The sequence below is a fragment of the Argiope bruennichi genome, chromosome 6 (assembly GCF_947563725.1).
Source record: "Argiope bruennichi chromosome 6, qqArgBrue1.1, whole genome shotgun sequence".
NCBI lineage: Eukaryota > Metazoa > Arthropoda > Arachnida > Araneae > Araneidae > Argiope > Argiope bruennichi.
Genome location: NC_079156.1, coordinates 99,580,935 through 99,601,535, shown reverse-complemented (window position 1 = coordinate 99,601,535; position 20,601 = coordinate 99,580,935). Strand labels below are relative to the sequence as shown.

Sequence of the window (20,601 nt, the reverse complement as noted above, 5' to 3'; positions counted from 1 at the left end):
GATGTACAATGAACTTGTACACGCACATTATGCATCATTAGTGCTAGCGAACACGGCAGACGATTTTTTTTTTTTTTTTTCATTGGAGAGAAAAAGAATGTTATTTTGGTAATTTTTGCAGGAAGTACAGCATAAGCCTTTTGATGGGCCACTTTCAGAATGATGGATTGGCCATGAGAACATGAGAAAACATGCGTTTTACCTCGAATTTTCGACTGTTCATAAAACCTTTGGGCTATTATGCCACTGGATAAATTAAAGGGAAGGACTTGTTCGATTTTTTGGATTGTTGCATGTGCACAAGAAGGGGGAAATAGATGATGTTAATGGAGTGGTATGATGGCTGCTATTGGACGGAATAGAACATATCACGCCAACTGTAAATCGCCTGACCGATCCCAAATGTTTGAATAAACAGTTGAATAGTTTCGAGTACAAGTGGAGCAAGTCAAAAAACAACTGTTAGTGTTTGTTGCATTGCCTATTGTTCGGCAACCGGTACTTAATTTTTGTAGCCAGAACTAAATTGATCATCTATCAAATGTACAACGTTGTTATAACTAATTTTTTTAAAAAAATTAAAAATATTGACTATTGGTCAATATTTTTTACTACCATCTTCTGCTAAAAAGTTAATCGAAATAAAATTGAACTCAGATTCAGAAATTAGATTAAAAAAATACTTTTACCGATAAAAATTCATATAAAGCTCATAAATTCCATTACAATCTCATAAAAGACTTTTATTTCGGGAGAGGGGGAGAGAAAGTTTGACGCTAGGTATTGCTTTAGACGTATTACCTCTCATCAAACGAATATCATCTTGTAACTGACTACATAGTATACTATTTGATTCCCAGAACAATTAGGGAATACTGTGACCTAAGAACAATTAGGGAATACTGTTACCTCATCAAACGATTTTTATTTCCAATTTATTTATCAATCGTTACTTTATCAATCCAAATAGAAAATCGCCCCTTTATGTGACATATTTTTCCCCTTTCCAATTAATACTTTATTTGTGATAAATACGGCAAAAATGGCACTTGAGAAAAAAATTATAAAAAAATAAAAAATATATATATCATTTTTATTTATTGCTTTCATTTCTTGCATGTATATTTAAATAATTGTGATTATATACCAGTCAGCTACTTTTTCAAGCATTTTATGTCAAAATAGTGTTATGAAAATGCCAAAATTCTGAATTGCTGTTGCTAATTTGACATTTTGGCATTGTGATATATAATAGCCCTTTTCGTCCAATTTGTTGTAGAAGTGTAGGTTAATTTATTTACTCCATATTATTTGAAAGCTAGTGTTATAATAGCCTTAGAACACTATGTTGCGAAAGGTTTATCTGTTTCTTTATTTTTTTGTATCTTATATAATAAATACCATATTATTAGAATGCTCTAATATTGGAAGTTTGCCACCTGTTTGCACTTTGTTATATAGAAATAGTGTTATCAGAATGTCATGTTATTTGACTGCAATACATTATTTTTTATATCTTGTATAATGGATACCATTTTATTAGAATGCTCTAATATTGGAAGTTTGCCACTTTTTTATTCAGAAATAGTGTTATCAGAATAATATGTTATAATAAATTTGACTGCGACAAAATAATAAATAATTTTACAACGTTCTGTCATAACTGATTTCATAGTGCGATAACTCAACATTAAAACTGCAAGTGACATACACCATTTTTGCTCTGAAACGTTACCGTTTAGTAGGTGGTTACACTTCCTGGAGCACGAAATACACCCGACGCCTATTGGTCGAGCTAAAATCTAACTTTGAATAAAAGATAAAACAATTCCTACAACCAGGTTAAAAGGTCTACAGTAATCAAACAAAATTTTGCCCACCATTTAACTAACATGACATTTGTCGTTTATGTAAATATCGTTTCCTTCTATCAGTCTGGTCCAATCATCATTCACTTTGACATCATTCATCAAAAAAAAATTCGAAGAAGAATCTGTCGTTTGCGGGATAAAATAAAAACACAGCTGCTTTTTTTCGGCAACCATCAACTAAATTGTGTGCACAACAGGTCTGGAATACATTAATAATGAAGGCTATTAGGATCTATTTGTCCTAGTTGCAATGTAGGAAGTTTGGATACTGGATTTTCCTTTTACCTTCTACCATTGGGCAACAACTTACATTAATTTCACATTTAAGTTAAATCGTTTTGGCATCATCACGAGAGTTCGAGAAGATCTACGGCGCTCTTTTGGGTGATTTAAACAGCCATTTTGGACTGTGATTATTATTATTTTTTTCGTATATTTCCTAACATCGTACTGGTTTGGGACCAATCATGCATAATTCAACCAGACTGTTCGTGTATGGGAGAATTTCCGTAGCGTATGTCCCATTATTGAGTTTTCAAATAGAGCTTATTAATGTTAATCTAATTTTAATGTCCCATTTCGCAACAGTTTGAAAGCCATTATCTGCAGTCAAAAGTTTTTCTTAAACTTTACTTCCTTGCTGTAATTATAGAAATTGGTTAAATTAAAGTTTATTTTTCTTCCTTAGTTCAAAATTTTATTAGACTTTTTTTTAAAATGCCATCCTTTTATTTTCTTTAAATTCAGAAAACAAAAATTTCCCTTAACTCTTTTTAAGGCAGCGGGAAATTTTTTTCTCTTCAAATTCATGAATTTTTAAACTGTCCGTAGCAAGCAATTTTACCACCTTCAAAGTTGAAATTATTAAATATATTTCGAAAGAACTACGTAACATAACATAAAAGGACGTAAAAAGCATAAGTCATCTTCCATCTAATGGCACTTGTATTATGGGATCCATATTTCTCACATAGAAAAAAGTTTTTAAAATGGAATTAATTTAATCTTCTAATGTAAAAGAATTCTTATTTTCTCAAAATAATATCCATCCAAAAACATTTCAATAATTTATATCAATAATTTTAATAGTTTATTACTAGAAAAAAATGTAATAATTAAAAATTAAAGTAGTCAAATTAAAAACACTTGATGAATAAATAATTGAATAAAATAAATTAATTGAAATAAAAAATAATTTAACAAAATTGTTCCCTATAGGATCTCAGATCTTCCTTATGAATAAATATAAACTTCAAATCAATTTTAAAAGTCCAGGTACCAGAGTTAATTACCAACCCGAAAAATTTTGCAATCAATTCTTTTAAATTACAAAGGAAAAAAATACCTGCTCCCTAAAGAATTGACTTTAAATATTTAAAAATTAAAATTTTTAAATTACTTTCAGATTTAATACTGTTTCTGAACTTAGGAAAATCGTTATAAGTATTATATCTCATATTTGAGAATTTAAAACGAATAGTTAATACGGATGGTTTTTATAAAATCATTACACATTTCATGCATTAGCAAAGTTTATTTCACAATATATAGTATTACAAAAATGCATATACAGGTCCCAAATACGATATATATCCGTATGAATATTTTGCATTAGATTTACTTCATATTACTTCACCATAGACCAAAATGCTTCTCAGCCCCTTCCATACCTCACTGTAATTTCAGAATTCATTTTAAACTGTCCAATATTACGGGTACTTACAGAATACACCTTGCAAGAAAGACTCGCTTTGGTCAGGTATGGAATATATCTTCTTTCAATTGTACATGCTGAGTTAAAATCAATTCTTTACAGGTTCTAGAAATTAATAGACGTGACGTGGTAAGTTTCAAAGTTAAGAATAATATGGATGCCTAGACACGACCTTTCAGTTTTCACCGTATCGTTTTTCAGACAATGGAATATTAAACGACATTCTTAATTCTTGCAGAAACAGATGAGTTATTTATGGTTGCATATTTTGAGAACGTCTTGTATTGCAGACAGTTTTCCTGACTTTTTTTCATTTCTATAAAAAGATTTGAAGTTGTTCACAAGTGATTTGATAGCTTGTCTAATTTTTTTGAAATTTCTGGAGAAATTTTGACACTTACTGGTACTTTATTTTATGCAAGTTCGTGAATTCAAAAAACTGCTGTTCGTCCTTTTTCTGTTCTACATTCTTCAAGACTATATATATATATATGAAAAATGATCTGTAAAGATCAAACCAAAATCTATTACCCTATATTTGTACTTTTCTCAAAGTACTATAGAACAAATTCTGCTTTGTTCTCAAATTTATTGTCTAATATTATTCGATAATTGATTATGCTCAAACAAAATTTTTGGATTAATGAGCAAAATCATTACTTTAAGATATCATTAGCAGGCATTATTTAAAAAAAACTCTACTTTTTTAAAAAAAAATTTAATTATTTTCCATTTAATATAAAAATTGGCAACTTCATTTATTTTAGCAAATCTTATTTCAATGATGTTCCTTTTTGCAAATTTCTGAAAAAGAAAAGAAAGAATTATTAGTAAATGACCAATAATTTGCAAATATCATTTCAATATTATAAAAAAAAAATTCCTATAATATATATACATTTTTCAAAATTTTACAAAATTTTTTATCTGTATAATTGCATGTATGTTTGTCAAGTTTTCATCCTTCTCCAAATCGTCTATTTTGTAATTAGGATGTATTTGACCTATTAATATTTATATTTAAACTAACAAATAAAGAGCAATAAATTAATGTTATTTATAAGAATAACAGATTCTTTTTAAAAATGTGGTAAAATAAATGATGTCTATGCTCTTTAATAGGAAAGAAAAATGTTTTGTACACCGTTATTTAACTTGGAATGGTAATTGTTTAAAGATAAAGTTTAGTTGTTGGTTTTTTTAGTTACTTTTTGTTATAATATAGTACTTATTTATATAATTAAATATATATTCTCAATAACAATATACTTTTTCCTAATTGTTTATTTATTTGATTATTTTTTGAATTCTTTTATAGCTCCAACTTGTACATAATATTTATATGAATGAATTATGTTTAAAATGCAGAATATAAATAAAATAAAAATATCTTTTATAGTATAATATATAGTACAATAATGTAAGTACATTTTAAAAAAATATTTAATTTAAATTTTTATTTCTAGAATATAAAGTAGGAGAGACTTTCTAAGATCTTGCTTAAAATTTGGATCAATTTAACTGTTATAAATTTTTTTTGAAAAACAGATGAAAAAAATACGCGAATAAGAATCAAATAAAACATGAAATTTTTCATATACTTCGTCATTTTGTTTCGATTACTTCTGATAAAATAGTTTTATTTGCGTTTTATTATTAATTAATTAATTAATCATACGTTTTCGTTATTTGGAATAAAATTGTTTAATTAATATAGATTGTAACTAATTGTTTTCTTAAATGAATCTGACATTAAACTCTAGAAAATCGACCTATTCATCATTTCTGCCTATTTATTTTTATCGTACCAGTTCTAGTTAACTTATGTCCGAGAAAATGAAAAGGCATCAATGTAATAATTTCCAGTATATTATATATAGTTTATCAATAATAAAATGTATTAATTGAACGATCGTTTCTAAAGGTTTAAATCTAAACCTATTTCTTATTAATTAAAAATTATTTGAAAGTCATAAATGATATTTTACAAATAGAGAAATATTACAACTATTTTTAATTATCTTCATTTGATATAATCGCCTCTATAAATAATATCTTTAAAATGTTTACTAAAAATATATGATAGTTATTTTAACAGGCTTTAATTTCATTTCATTTCGTTCATATTTATCAAGAGAGAATTTTATAACTTATTTTTCACTCGCGCTTTCTCTTTCTTTCTTTTCTGATGCGCTAATGTTTTAAAACTACGTACAGATGTATATTCCTGATGTCAATATACTATTTCAATATTTTCATGAATTAGTCACCAGTTAATCATTTATATTTTATTTCATTTTTTTTCCATATAAGAAGACTCATGTGGCAATAAATTTAAGGAAATATGATTAAAAAATAAAATCAGGGTTAAAATATTGTATTAGTATTGGTTGGTTGGTTGGTTGTGAGTTTTAGTGGCACAAGAGCCAACCTTGGCTAAACTGCGCCAGTCGTATGGTTAGATTATTGACGATCGTGGAATAAAAACGTTAAAATAATTGTATCAAAAGATTTGTAAAAGAATTGCTTTAAAAGATTAAATTCCACACGGTAAAAAGTTAAAAAGTGTTATTAGATAAAATAGTAAAACCTAGATATATTCTCAAAAGCCAATGGCCCTTAAAAACTGAAAAAGATTATCATGGGGATTTACTCCCACTATGTCTGACATTGTTAGTGAGGAAGTTTTGAAAAAAATGAATACGCTGAGTATTAAATTTTGGGAACTCAATCAATATATGACTGACACTAAAAATAACATTGCAAGTAGGACATGTAAGTGCCCTTTGTCCGAATAGTAAATATTTGTGCGTAAAACACGTGTGTCCCACACGCAGACGAGTCAACCTCACATCATCTCTTCGCAAAGGTAGAGCTGGCCACAAACCGATTGAAGGTTTAACGGCATGCAGCTTGTTATTGGTTTTTTGATCCCAGGTTTCCTGCCATAATCCATGTACGAAATTAGCAAAGGACCTCTTGACATCACAATAAGCAAGAGGGCGCTGTAAAAGTAAGGTGGCATCTCTAGCAGCTTTGTCTGCCAGTTCATTGCCAAGAATACCGACATGGCTGAGAACCCAACAGAGAAGAATTGAAAAACCCTAATTCTGGATAGTGCGCAAAAGGCTGAATATTTCATGAACAAGTGGGTGTATCCGACAGTATTGTATTAGGAAATATATCGGAAGTATAAAATATTCATAATAAAGCAAGTAGAAAATAATAATAATAAAGGGAAGTTTATTAAGCTCTACTTTTATTTTTAAAAAAGGCTAGAAATTAGAAAATAATCAAAAATTCGGAGGTCAAAGGAAAATTTGCAAAGGTAGGAACATCGAAAATAGTACAATAACGATATTTTGCTACAAAGAATCTAATAGGAAAAGAAATTCCTGGATGCCCGTTAGAAATTACTATATTTTATGAATCCGATAAACTTTAGAACCAAACTAGAATGTTTACAACCTCTTCCTCAATTTTTCTATAATTTTTTTGCCTTGATTTCTAAATTTTTGTTAAGTTTTTCTACTTTTTAGTACATTAAAATAAATATTAAAATAATTGAAAATAATCAAATCAAATAATTGAAATAATCAAAAATTCGGAGGTCAAAGGAAAATTTGCAAAGGTAGGAACATCGAAAATAGTACAATAACGATATTTTACTACAAAGAATATAATAGGAAAAGAAATTCCTGGATGCCCGTTAGAAATTACTATATTTTATGAATCCGATAAACTTTAGAACCAAACTAGAATGCTTACAACCTCTTCCTCAATTTTTCTATAATTTTTTTGCCTTGATTTCTAAATTTTTGTTAAGTTTTTCTACTTTTTAGTACATTAATATAAATATTAAAATAATTGAACCTATATATTACATTAACCTATATATTTATTAACATTAATATACATTATAATGTTAATAAAAATATAGGTTAACATTAATATATCTATATATTTTTATTTTTTATAATGCCATATTTCTTTAGAGTTTAGCATTCATATTGAACTAACCATAGTGTGCCGACTTCAGAACAGAAGAATAGAATGCATGCATACAAATAAGAAAGAATAAAATACATTGAAGAAACTTACTCTTTCTAAGCCCTAACCATAACAGAAAGCGAAGCATGTAGGTCTAAAAGTGGCTTAACTTAATGCATTCTATGCTACCCCCTTTTCTTCCAATTATCCATTTTCCGAAACATTGAGCAATCTTGAGAGGTCTGGAACTCAAGCATATCTGAAGGAACTCCTACCTCATATACAAATTACCTTTGGTTCGATTCAGCCTTTCCTAATTCCATGAAAAAGACCTATTTTTCACTACAATGGGACCGATAAGCGCTGCTGCATTAAACGTCAGAGAGGATTTTGTCATCCCAAAGTCACTGCTAATCCCTATTGAAGGTTTAGTTTCGTCCAAAGGGAGCCTTTGGAGTCCAAACGTACCGATGAACGCTGTTTGTATCCCAGTCCAAGGAAGACCATCCGAATGATCGGGGCATCGGAGGTCACTGGTTATTTAGTCTTTGATGTCCGAGGTTTTAAAAGACCTCACAAGGAGAAAACCGGCGCCGTCTTGCTTATGTGAAATAATGACTTGCCTTCAAAGAGCTTCACAATGTTCAAATTATTACAATGCCAATACTTTTGTTTGAATACTGGTTTTATAAAATATAATGGATTGCTTGAACAACGTTCCAAAATATTCAAATTATTGCAATGACAATGCTTTTGTTTGAATATTGATTTTATAAAATGTAATGGATTGCTTGAAAAAAATTTCATATTGTTCAAATTATTGTAATAGCAGTGTTTTTTGTTTGAATACTGATTTCGAACAAAGTAATAGTTTTTTTTTAAAGTTTTATAATGTCAATAGTATGTTTGAATGCTGGATTTATGTGAAACTAGACTTGTTTGGCGACCGGCTGGTTCACCAAAATTAATACTTGCTAACATTTTGTATTAAATATCTTTTTTAACTTAGTCTTTTAATAGCTTCTACGGTAAAATATTTTTAAGCTTTAAATTTTGTGGGATATAACTCATACAAATATTAAAAGCCTTTTCTCGTTTTGTTTGTTGTAAAATGCATTTCTCTAATTTTTTTGTCATTTCCCATTAAATTTTAAATGCAAGGGATTACATTTCAATCAATACAAAAACGGTTTTGTTGAAATCAAACACATTTAAAAAAACAAGAATATGAATACAGAAGATAGAATCTTTCAGCATTGAAGTCTTAAGTGCATTATATAATATTTTTTTTATAACTTATGCAATCTCTTAAAGAATCATTTAATAACAATTTCTCTGATTCATCATAAAATTCAGTTTAGTTTACTTTCAAAAAGATTTAGATTATGTAAATAATAATGTTTTATTTTGTTTCAGTCAACAGATATAGTTCTGATATGAAAAAAATTAGGAAATCTAAATTGAAAACATTCTTTGGTTCTTAAGAAACATATTCGATGAAAATTTTTTGACCATCTGAATTTTAAATTTAAAAAAAAAAAGAACGTTAAAAAATGTAAAAATACTTTCATTTTCAACGACAAAATCTAACTGAATTATAAAATTTTGGACATCATTAATTGAGGGCAATTAATTATTTTAGAATTGCGGACTAATTAGCTTTGAGAAAATACCAGACACTGATTGGCATGTCTTTTTCGGAGACGGTCACTGGTCCAAAATAGCACACTTTCATAAGATAACAATGTTTAAAATTTCTTAATTCACTTAGTTTTAGTCGTAACAGAGTGGATCTTTCTTTTAATTTAATATGATAGTATTTCAAGACTATTTTACTAAATATCATAGAATCGTTTATCTGTATAAAAAAAAAAAAAATTAAAATTCATAAAAAAATGTATTGACTCACTGCACAAAATTGTTTTCTTTACTTCACCTAAACCACTTTTCCTATTAGATGTGTATTCCTATTATTAACTGTTAGGAATAGATTATGCATTAGAAGTCGATTAGAGTAGATATGTGGTGTATATATAGATATATATATAAAATATAATGGATTGCTTGAAAAATGTTTCATATTGTTCAAATTATTGTAATTAATGTATTCGTATTGTTAAATTATTGTATTCGGTAGTATTTATCTAAAATACTACCGAATTATCGAATTAATAGCATGCTTATTTTAAAAGGTTCTTACAGAAGCCTCTCCTTACACTTATCTTTCTCGAAACTATAATATTTAATGTCTATTTAATTTCTTATAGATACGTACTGAGAATTACACTTTAATTTGTAATAAGAGTTAACTTAATCTTTGAATCTGAGCTTTTGTCATTCTAATGGCAACAAGATAATGGCAAAAGATTTCCATGCACGCGTAATGTACCTGTGCAAATTAAATTTTATTTTTATTTTGTGTGAAATAAATTGTTAAATACACCTAAAATATTTTTTTTTAAATTGACTGAAAATAGAAATTTAATTTATATGTTAAAAATTGGTATCGTTGAAATGATAATTTTGTGAATTTTAACCTGATGCAAACATTATTTTTGTAGCATAATATTTTTGACGTTATCGCAAAAGAAAACCGTCGAAATTTCACTTAATTTTTAATTAATCAAAATTGTAATTAAAATTCCAAAAACTTCTTTCCGAGACACATATTTCCAGTCATAAAAGTAAATATGTGCAAAGTTTAGTAGATCCAGGTCAAATGATCCTGCAGAATACCAACGCACACACATAAATAAGCGTATTACGTGAGCTTGACTTAATTCAATACCTATTTATTTTTATTCTAATTAATTCATTTATTATTTGTTTAAGGAAAACAGATCACTTTAAAACTGATACAAATTTAAAATTAAAATTGTATATTTTCTTATAGCTTAAATCATGTACTTTCAAATCTAGAAAATAGATTGCAAGAGTTTTAAATAATTATTGAAAGAATATTAATACTAATCAAGAAGAGAAGAAAATTATTTTTTATATTAATGAATCCTATAAGAAATTTTACAGTATAATTAGAAAATTTAATTTTTCACTTTAATTCCTTTTATTTAGATAATGTTCTCTATTTTAATATAGGAATTAAAATTAATGCACGCTATGTTTATAACCTTATATAATATTTATTTCAGATTTAATTTCTTTATCGAGATAATTAAATACAAATCGTATTTCTTTTTCATGATATTTTAATCATTATAGATTTAAATCCAAGTAAACGATATTATTGTCTTTTATAAAATAAAAACTAGATAAGAATCTTATTATTTGTCGTATATATATAATTATTTATTTCTGGATATAACAAGTTAGGAAAATCTAAATAAATAATACGAATCAAATTCGTAAAATTATCTCTCTTTATTGATTACTTGGTTTGAAACAAAAACAAAAACGGAAAATCTTTTTAGCGTTGCCAATAAGTTAACGAGTTTTAATAATGATAACATAATATTGGAATTATAAAAAAAAATATATATCTTTTGATGTTATTGAATAATTTAGTTAATCAAGAATGAATAAATATTCAGATAAATAAATGCAGAATTAGATAAATAAATATTAAAATAGTAATTATTATAAGAATAAGCATTTTGAAATAATTATTAATGCTATCACAACTTCCTAATGCATTGCTTGTGAATATTGGAATAATTGATAAAAAAATATCAGTATTAAATGATACGCATTCACTTTTTTCTCGAATATATATCTATAAAATATTATATAATCAGCGCATTTCATTTCAAAGCTTGGATTTAATATCTGGATAAATTAAAATGGAATATAAAAGTTTTCCGACGAATACATCCTTTTCCTGTTAATAACTATTGCAGCAACTGCCGTCAGAGAACGTAGCGAGTTCGCTTACTTTTAATAAGGACCTCAAAAATGCATGCGATTCATCGTGTTGCCACAGCTATCTTCCAAATTAATGAATAAATAAATCATTCCCCTCGCAGCCGCTAATCTGAGACGCGCCCGCACTTAATTTCCTGAGAAACCCGCGCCGTTCCAAATTAAGACACAAAAGCTTCGATGTCTTCGCTCATACAATCGTGATGACCAGCTAAAACAAGAATAAGAAATCGTCTGCTTTTCCAGCAGACGATTTTATAGTGGCGTTAATTTGTAGGGTCCCGACACACGAGAACAAAGAAGTTGGTTCAGACGCCAAACGAGAATCGTTCAGAGAACGTGACTGTCGGTTTTGTTGTTCTTTGGCTTTTGTTTCAGAGAATAGGGTTTCTGTAACTGTTAACCTCATTAAAAAACAGAAAGATGGAGAAGAGTATTAAAAAATGGTGGATTCGCCTAAGAATGGGGTATTGTTGATGTGAAGATCTGTGTGGAAAATTCACTGCAGGATTTGAAATTTCTGAAAGAAATGTTGGGAACAAAATAAAAGCATTACATTTTACTTCCTTTTAAAGTTTTGTTTGTTAAAAAAAGCAGACTCTCAAGATAAACAATTAAAGATATGCAACATTACTTTTTTTAAAATTTAATTTAGTTATTTCAATTTTGAAGGTCATAATGTTTTTAGTAATTTAAAATAAATATTTCTTTAAAGAAATGAAAATAATTTTGCTTCAATACGATAATATTACAAAATTAATATGAAGCTGTTTTAAGCCATTAAAATTTGTTAGAATGAAATAACTAAAGATTCCCTTATGAATTTTTTTGAATTAAAAAAAATAGCATTTTTATTTGTTAAATTCGTGTCAAAGTTGCATGTTAAAATAGAATTCACTTTTTAAAAGTAATATATGTTAAAAACAGCTTTTTTTTAAAAAAAAATAATTTAAATAATATTCTAAAAAAGTATTATGGATCTATTATTTTTTGATCCAGTTTATAATATTTTTATCTGCTTCGTCAGAAAAAAAAAATTAATTTTTTGATTAAAACTGTATATTCCTTATTATTTACTGAACAGCTCTAGAATTTAGGTTTAACTCAGATGTATGAATAAAATCGAAATTCATATTGTTACTACATAGATCAGTTTTTAATGTCTTATAATAAATAAATAGAATAATTTCTTTTTTTATTTTGGAACCAAGTTTATTCAAATGCTTTTGAAGCTTAATATTTCTATTCGTTTTAAAATTAATGCCCTGAATTTTTTTTTTTTTTTTTTTCAAATTTTCAAAACATAATTTTACATTGCATAAAGGCCCTCATTCCGCACCAAATAAAAAAATAATGACAAGCAAAAAAAAAAAAGTGTCTCGAGATATTTGGAAAAAAGATGACGAAAGATGTTTACAGATCTTTATTTTCAAATATTTCTCATATTTAGAAACCTTTTCAGAAAGAGTGAACGCGCATTTTTGTCCCAAAAATCTCAACAGCTGCTTTGGATAGTCCCGACAGCACCCTATGCAAAAACATAGGGGGTAATGGATGGGGCAAAGCCCGCTAAAAAAGGAAAGAAAAAAAAAGGGTCCATAATCTGTCTCCCTATTAAAAGAGGGGAAGAATCCCCATATCTTAACGATACCTGACATCTTCGTTCATGCGTGTGTAACAAACCCTCTGTGGAAGAGATGATTTTTTCATATCTGCAATGAGCCTTAACCTCCTACTACCAAACAAAGAGATGTTCTTGAGGGGAACGGCTTTGGAATTAAAAGGCAAGACTCAGGCCCGCACCATATTTCTCTTGCATCCATATTCCATTGTAACCATCGTCGGTAAAGACATCAAAAATAGGCCGTATGGTAAGATAACAAAAGGAAGCCCTGATATGTCATACAAGTGTGTATGGCAGCAGATATGTTTACTACCGTGTCCGATGAATAGGATGTTACCAGACTTTACGCAGGGGGGCCACGATGGATGATTGAGGAGGGGTGCAGGGGGGGATAGGCAGAAGGGAATTCTTCGTCCCTATTGTCTGCAGATACCAAAGTAATATGCTGGACTATGGATGATAGACGAGCCTGGGTGAATAGAAATTGCAGCAGCTCATTCCAAACGAGGGGGTTTGGACCTTCCCACATGTATGTATATGTGTGTTCATCGCCGATGTTTCACTACTCAGTCATATCTTCCGTGCCTGTGTCAACAAGAGAAAAGGGATGAATTCTGTTGGCTTGGCGAGTGCTTGCCAGCTTTGCCGGCCACTGCTTTCTCCTATGCGAGTTTTGGTTTGGAGGGGGGAGGGGGCGAATTCTTAGATTGAGGGGGCCAGGGGGAAGGTAAATGTTGTTCTGGACGGCAGTTCGATATTAATCTCGGACGGACTAGAATGGACAGAGCGTTGTTTTCCTTTCGCGATTTTCTCCATCCATTTCAATTCAGCTATTTCCCCATTTCCCTTTTGAGGACAAAACGACTGGATGTGGAAATAATGAAAGATGGACAATAAGGGCGGCGAGATAGGGATTTTTCAATCAACCTCCAAGCTGTTGATTCTGAGAAAGAATTCGTGCACAGAAATCAAAGTTGAATATTGGATATATTTGAAGGGAAAACAAAAAACACATTTAATATATATTTTTTTAATATCGAAAGCTTTAGATAAAACTGATCATTAAAAGTTCTTATTCATGCCTTAAATTTTGATTTACGGTACATGCAATTTTGTTTAAACCTTTTGATTTTTCATAAGAATTTGTACAAAGGATAAAGGATAAAAATTAAATATATTTGATGAGGAGAAAAAAAATGATATATTTTAAAAATTAAGTGTGCGGAGCTTTATATGAAATTACCAGCTGAAAATTGTTCATTTGCATTTTAATGTTTGCTTCATAGGGCTTATAATCTTGCTTAAATATTTTTTGATCAGTTAATATGTTATTCAATATGGATAAATTGCAAATATTTGAAAGATATTAACAAAGGGAATTCCTTTCAAATTTTCCTTAGAATGCTTATGAAGATATATAAATTGATGAACAGCTTTAGGTGATGCTGGCAGCTAAAATCTTTTAGTCATGTTTTGATTTTTGATTCATCGGGTCATTTTGTTTTGATATTTCGATTCATTGGTCAGCATTCCATTTAATAAGGATACATGCTAAATTATTAAAAATATTGTACAAAGAAATTGCTTATTTATATGAGAATCCTTTTTATAAATCAGTACATAATAAACTTTAGATAAAATCGACAGTTGCAAATTTTTACTCAATCTTTGTTAATTCATGATGAATTTATTCATATCTTTGCTTTTGATTCATGCTGAATTTATTCGTCTTTGCTTTTGATTCACCATGAATATATTTTTATTTAGACATTTTTTCTCATCAATTAGCATTTCATTAATGCAGATTCTTCTAGTTTTGATTCATGATGAATTCATTAAATTTTTATTTTTGATTCATGATGAATTCATTAAATTTTTATTTTTGATTCATGATGAATTCATTAAATTTTCATTTTTGATTCATGATGAATTCATTAAATTTTCATTTTTGGTTCATGATGAATATAGTTTTATTAACACATTCCGATTCATCAGTTGTTTTGTCATTAATGAGGATACATAGTAAAAGTATTTAAAAACAGGATAACAAAGAAAATAAATTGAATATATTTAAGAGAGGGAGCTTTATATATTGAATCTTGTGAAAACAGTTTAATAGAACATTCATTTTAAGCTTTTAAGTAAATTTTAAAGTTTGAATTGATTTAGCAGGCCATTTTAAAAATACAATAAGAATAATAATTATACAATTAAATTTTACTCAAGTAAATATATTTGGTTCCTTTTGTGCAAAAATCGTGTCATCTTTCATTTTATTAATTTCAAATGCTTCTTTATTTTATTTATGGGAAATAGCTAACTATATATCATTTTGAAAATTTGTTTATGATGATTTTTCTTATTTGTGAAATTGCGTAACTCTTGCAGATAGATACGTTAAATCTTTTTTCTTTCTTTTAATTTCTGTTTTATTTTTCAATTTTGACTATTAACCAAAATCCGATCATATACTATTCGGGCACTATGTTACAAATATCTTTTATGTGTTAAATAATAAATATCAGCTTTAATTTTTTCTCAGATGTTTCATATTGATTTCTTTTAAAGTTGCTTTGCAAGTTAGAAATAAATTTAAAATAAAATCGTTTGAAAAATGACACTTTAGAACTGTAGCGTTATAATGTTATTCTCAAGCAATTTCAGAGCTGATTGAAAGAGATAAATATAATTGAAATCGAAACATATCAAAATCAATATGACGATTGCAATGAAAGGTTTCACAAAAATTGTATTTCTTTAGATCAAATGCAGAAATCATACTTAAAAAATGCAATGGACATTTTTTTATCGCATGAGTTTTTTTGTTTTCTTTGATTTTATTCCTTATGCATATAAAATTGAGATCGAATCATTCATTTAAAAACTGCGGACAATTTGAGCAATTTGGATTTCAGGGTCACGTTTAATAAAATAGACTTCTACAAATTTTATTCTGACGTTTAAAATTAGTTACATATTACAGTAATTATACATAGTAGGCTTATTTTTTATAACGTGGATAAAAAAAAATTCTTATAAGATTCAAAATATTGTTATTTATTTTGGGATGACTTTGAAAGGTTTTAATTCGAACAAAATATTTCTTTCAAAAATAATAAACTGATAGTTAAGTTCTGACAACATTGAAATAGAGTAATGTTATTCGAGATTTCATAAGTATATATTTTTAAGTATATATTTAACTATGGCACATCTAATTTATTAAACGACTTATTTCATATTACTAAGGATGAAATTTTGTTATGTTTTTTCTTCTACTTTTTGATTTGCTAGAATCTTGAAGTTACACAAAATTTTATATTCCCGAGAATATTTTATCAAATTTTCTAAAAAGATTATTTTAGGTCATAATTAATATTTGATGATTAATTTTGTTTCCTTGTGAATGGCAATAATCGACAGTTAATTAGAAAAAAAAAACTTATATCCTGATACCATGATATTCATAATGAATTAGGAAGTGCATTATAAAATAGTAAACAATACCCCCCCCCCTTCTCTTTCTTTTTGTTTGCTAAAATAGTAAAAAGCTTCTATCAAAAATATCGACGTCAAGTAAATAAAAAACTTCTTAAGAACATGAAATATTGAAATCAAAATTCTAAAAGATGGGAATCAAAGCATTTAAATCCTAACTGAATATCACAATAAATATAATTACTAATAAATTCATTAAAATAAAAAATGTCATTAATATGATTAAAATTTTAGTTTAATTATAAATTTCTATCAATGCCACATATTTTCATTAATTCTTTCTATTCTTATTTTCGATTTAAAAAAATATTTTAACCAAAAATTTCTTTTGTTTGGTCCTGGAAGTTAACGCCTATTGGATATTTATGTACCATTTCTTTGAAATATTTATTTTCCTTTGAAAGAATTATAATGGGAAAAAAGCCTACTGCATTATGAATAACATTAAGATAAAATGACCATTTCACCGTGTTTGTTGTTATATTCATTATTATTTATGGGTGCATAAACACTGCGACGCGATAACATGTGTCTTCAGGGGGATTACAAAAATAGGTGTCATTATTTATGTGAGATCCATCATTAAAAAAGAATTATTTGCTGTCTTTGGCTTAAATATTAGTATTTTGTGTTGTTTTGAACGGTGAGGGTCATTATTATCACGGGCCATTAATCATAGTTTTCCAAATGGTGGGATGTGGGGAATTATTTACTTCTCGTTGCAATGACATGGGAGGTCATTTGCCATCTAAATGGGCAAAGTAATTGCATTGTAAGATATATAATAATTTAATACATTATATTATTTGGAATGCTAGAATAATTGCTTAAAAATTGATAATTCTCTTTTGTATTTAATTATATCAAATATCGCGAACCCGTTAAAGACATTTAGTAGTCTTATATATTTCAGTAATTTTCTGGAGGGTTTCAGATTTAAACTAGTTGATTTACTCTGCGTTTTTTGGGATTGAAAACCTTTCATGTGTAATATTTTTTTAATGCAGAAACTACTTTTGCATAAAATGTAATATACAAGATAATTTTATTCCCTGATTTTATTTAAAATAATCATTGAACCAAGCGATTTTTAAAAAACGCCTATAGCTCATTTTCTTCTTAACTTATTAATATTTATTTTTTTCGCATACAAAGTATACAGAAAGTATACTTCGGTTAAACTGTACAAAAAAAAAAAAAAAAAAAAAACTGTACAATTCAAGATTACAAAATTTTATTTTAATTTTAAGATTTTGTAATCTTGAATTTTTCTTTGAAGATTTCCACAAATTTCTATGTTTTAGACACCCTCTAAATTCCAAAAACACATTTTTGCGAAATGCCCGTCTGTATGTTAAAATAATGATTGAATCAAGCGATTTTTTAAAAACGCCTATAGCTCATTTTCTTCTTAAGTTATTAATATTTATTTTTTTCGCATACAAAGTATACAGAAAGTATACTTCGGTTAAACTGTACAAAAAAAAAAAAAAAAAAAAAAATGTACAATTCAAGATTACAAAATTTTATTTTATTTTTAAGATTTTGTAATCTTGAATTTTTCTTTGAAGATTTCCACAAATTTCTATGTTTTAGACACCCTCTAAATTCGAAAAACACATTTTTGGAAAATGCCCGTCTGTTTGTATGCAACAAAGATAACTTAAAAACACGTTGAGGTAGAAAGATGCAATTTGGTATACGGTCTTTACACCAAATTTGTAGATTTCTGTCATATTTTGAGAAAATTCTCTTCAGAAAAAGTCTCTCTATTTCGGCTGTTCGAATATATAATACCATGATGATTATAACATGAAGAGAGCCAGATAAATAAAATTCGGTACACAGATTTAACATGTATAGTGTTGATACCTCTAAACATGTGAGCCAAATCCGACAAGGGGGTGACTATCTGTCTATCTGTATTTTTAGAAACATGTAAATGTGATAACTCAGTTGACTTAATGACCTAAATATATCAAATTTGGTATGGGATTTGGTGACTACAATTGTATTTCTGTGTCCAATTTTTGATTTATTCAGTTGGGAAAAATGTGCCTAAAACACAATTCGATTTTTGTATACAATTAACCGCATGCTAGGCTTTAATCGCCAAATACTCGCCAACGATTCAATAAGATTATAGCATAGATTCAGTAAAAATACTGAATTCCGCCAATGGTAAATATTTAGTAGCTATTGTACACCAATACCGCGCAAGTCGTTCTCTTGGAGTACATTTTTATTAGAAAGTATGCGAGACAATTTCAGGGAGACCACTTCCATTGGTTGTTTTATTAGCATTGATAGAAAATAGAATAAATTTTCAGAATAAGTAGAATTATAGGATAAATTATTTTGAAAATTGAATAAATCGAACTTTCTAGTATAAACGTTATAAATTAAGAATTTTAACTATAATGTGATAATAACAGTATGATAAGAGCTTAATTTTATGCAACAATAGCAATGAAATTTATATTAAATTTTCAATAAACTTTCCTAATTCATGAATGCATCATTCGCAATTTTAAAATTTTTATTAAAGAGCCAATAAATCAATTACCATAGATTTACAAATACAAACAAGACCAGATTCTACTAATATTGATAAAAGTTCTTTTTATTTCAGTTTTGTTGATAAACCGTTTCTTTTTTTTAATGATCTTCCAAGAATAAAGAGAATATTTCCGGGAACTAAAATAAGAGATGTTTCATTTCTCTCCAAATCAGAATTCTATGAAAAGAATATTCTTTTAATTTCACTTTACAAAACCCACCAAATCTCACATCTAATGGAAACAAACAAAAACCGAATACAATCAGTTTTACCACAGTGCCATTTTTGAACAAAGAACTAGTTTGAAGAATATTTGCACTAAACTTTCGCGCAAGTATATTTGCACGATTCTCTACTTAACAATGGAACGGAGAATCGTACAGAGCTTTTTAAAGGCAGGGAACAGAGTCTCTCTCAAAGAACAAATGGAAGGAACATCTTCAAACAAACCCATCGTCCATCCTCAAGATTTAATACAAAAGACCAAAAATTTCCCAAGCACCTTTCCATAAAGAATTACGTCTTCCCGACCAACTTTCTTCTCCCAATCGCATCCAAAGGCATACCACTGAAGAGGAACTTACCAATACCTATACCTACATCCTATCGATCCGAATGAGGATGCTGAGGATGAGGATGGTGAGAGGGGAGGATCAGGGATACGGGACCGCTTGAAGTGTTTACGGGGTGATTTAATTAGGGATCCAAGACTGCCAACTTGCATCAGTACTGGGGTAAGCACTAACCCTTCAGTCTCTCCCTTTGTCTTCAGTCCTCCCTTGGGGAGAGAGGTAGAAGCTTTGGGAGGACGGTGGGGAGGGTGCAGCAGAGAGATTTCCGGCGGATTAGGGGGGCGATTATGCGAGACGCTGAAGTAGGGGGGATTGGGAGGGGAATAGAAACCTATTCTCAGGATGTCCAGGGCGCTGAAATGTTTAGGGACCTGGTATCTAGAAAGGCAACCTTAAGTCTGCCAAGCGAATCTATTTATTTAATCATGTAAATATAGATAGGAATGGGAAGCATTAAGGACATGGGATTGCAATTAATTGGAAGGAATTCGGATCAATGTGTGATATTGTTGTGAGGGAATTTGGAACGTTTGTTTTCTAATCATTATAATAGATCGCGTGGGATTTGAAAATCAGAATATGTACTGTAATTAGTAAAATTCAAGCATTAATTAGAACTGTGTACTTTTCCTATGGTATTAAATATAATCTACGTTGGATTACATTTTGTTTCGAACTGGAGAAAGTCCGTTTTAATTAGGGCAAGTAATTTTCGTTAATGCTATTTGTGTTCTGAAGCGTATAGATTTAACCAAACGGAATCAGGTGGTCATGTTAGATGTTAAATGAATGTTTGTGATTAGCAGTGGGTAATGTTTCTGACAAAATTTAAGTAAATCGTATTGAAAAAAAAATTATTTAAAAATATTTATCTTATATAGATAGTATCATTACTC

The 20,601-nt window shown here is 28.5% G+C and overlaps 1 long non-coding RNA gene across 1 annotated transcript in view; it reads right to left on the bottom strand.

Moving 5' to 3' along the window:
* Positions 1-3,415: 3,415 nt before the first annotated feature.
* Positions 3,416-20,601, bottom strand: part of LOC129972471 (uncharacterized) — a 129,683-nt gene continuing 112,497 nt past the window's right edge. Inside the window, exon 3 of the long non-coding RNA XR_008784863.1 lies at positions 3,416-4,389. This is a non-coding gene — a long non-coding RNA (uncharacterized LOC129972471). The remainder of the gene's footprint in view (positions 4,390-20,601) is intronic.